Source organism: Myotis lucifugus, unplaced genomic scaffold (assembly GCF_000147115.1).
Source record: "Myotis lucifugus unplaced genomic scaffold, Myoluc2.0 scaffold_106, whole genome shotgun sequence".
NCBI lineage: Eukaryota > Metazoa > Chordata > Mammalia > Chiroptera > Vespertilionidae > Myotis > Myotis lucifugus.
The window spans coordinates 1045224-1047545 of record NW_005871154.1 but is presented as its reverse complement, the minus strand read 5'-3'; positions in this window follow the sequence as shown (position 1 = coordinate 1047545).

The window sequence follows — 2322 nt, the reverse complement described above, 5'->3', positions numbered from 1 at the left end:
GTAGTTTATAAAACTAGGTGAAGGCTGGTCAGTTCATTTTTTAAAAATATGTTTTTATTGATTTTTTAGAGAGAGGAAGGAGAGGAAGCATGAAACATCCATCAATTGACTGCCTCCTGCACACCCTCTGTTGGAGATCGAGCCTGCAACCTGGGCATGTGTCCTGACTAGGAATGGAACCGACAACCTGTTGGTGCACGGGAAGATGCTCAATCAACTGAGCCACAGTGGCCACCGCAGGTCCAGTTCATTTAATGGCTAGTTTTCATGCCTGATTTCAGTGCATCATTTTCTAAGGTTAATTTTTGAAGAGGAGGAAGAAAAGGAACAAGATATAGTTCTTTCCTAGAGTCCTCCATGAACCTATTCTGCAACAGTTGTGATTCTGAGGCATCTGAATAAACCCAGGAAGCTTTCAGGTTTGAAATAATAACACCATGAGTTACTATGAGATGTATTTACCAAATTGTGTTATTAACCTAGCACTAAAGGTCTCTAGTGGGAAAGTACATCAAAATAATTTATTGCTCTAACTGGTTTGGCTCAGTGGATAGAGCGTCAGCCTGCGGACTGAAAGGTCCCAGGTTCGATTTCGGTCAAGGGCATGTACCTTGGTTGCGGGTAACATCCCCAGTAGGGGGTGTGCAGGAGGCAGCTTATCGATGTTTCTCTCTCATCGATGTTTCTAACTCTCTATCCCTCTCCCTTCCTCTCTGTAAAAAAAAATCAATAAAATATATATTAAAAAAAATTATAATTTTGTCTTGGGTCCTACAAATAGCCTGGGGTATCAGATATTATGAATTCCTTACTCTAATAGATAAGCCATACCTTGATTTTTCTAGCAACTTTTATCAACTATTCTTTAGCTACTTTATGTTTGTTGAAATGTCAAACCAAGTTCCATGGGGAAAGGACAAAAGCAGAGAACCTTTAGATTATTGGGTGGTTGAACAAGGATCTGATCTGAGTTTGAATTCTGGTTCCTAGACTTACATAGCTCTTGAAAGCTTGATCTTATGACTTAAAATCTCTGAGCATCTGTTCCATATCTTTAAAATATCAATAATGATACCTTTCTTCTAGGATGTCAGAATGGAAAGATTTAATGCATATAAAATTTTGCATATAAAGCCTGTTGGACAAGAGGTGCTAAATAGTTGAAAGAATTGAGTAAAACTCACTCAGCTTGTGCCTCTCCATATTTTAATGCCAATTTAGAGCAACAAAGAAAAAATTTCTCTCTCTGGGTCTTCCAATGCCTTTTCTTCAGATATCACAGGCCTAAATATGCCATCTCAGACACATTGCAGACAATATTTCCTGGTACATTTAACACTTGAGTGCTTGCCTATGTTTTTGACGCAGAAATAACTGTTTTTAGTTTAACAAAATAAAAAAATAATAATAATGTTGCCATTTATGGAGCATATAAAAAATGCCAAGCATCATCCTAAGCGTTTTGCTTTAATCTGCATAACAATCCAGTGGTTAGGTATTCATTAGTAAACTCTTCCTCCCTCTTCCTTCTTCCTTCCTCCCTCCCTTCTTTCTCCTCCCTCCCTTCCTTCCTTCCTTCCTTCCTTCCTTCTTTTTTCCTTCTTTCTGTCCTTATACCCCACCACCTCTTTATCATCCATGTAGAGTTCATGCAGAAAAGAACACCTGGCCTCCTTGTGAACAAGTAGAATCTGGTCAGTGTTTAGTTGCCTAATTGAGCAATCTGTGCATGCTAGAGAAATTGGTTAATAGACTGTTAATTTTAAAAAGTGAACGAATTAAAGTAGTATATAGTAAATGTTACTTACCATTTAACACACCTTCAAAGGAAAGCTACGCATGTTCTATAAAATGGTTGCCTAGGAAACAAATAATTCCATCTTATTTTTGGCATAGAACTGTAGGTGTATGAAAGCTCTGAATTAGTCCCCACACAGTATGAACACCGATATTATGAAGCCAGCAAGACAGAAAAGGTGTTTCTACTCTTTGGTCTCTAGAGAGAAAATGAGGTCTAATTTTTATCTAAGAATTCTTTGAGAGGTCAACTGGACAAGAACATCCTTCAAGTTAATGAGAGAAGGTAAGAAGGACTTAAATAGTCCTATATAAATATGGCCATTAAATATATCAGTCTTTCATCATCACTAATCATCAGAGAAATGAAAAATCAACACCATAATGAGATATTACCTCATACCGATTATGATAGCCAGTATCACACACACACACACATACACACACACGCAGGCACACACACACACAAAAATCAGAAAGTATTGGTGAGGATTTGGAGGAATTGGAACTCTGTGTAATGCTAAC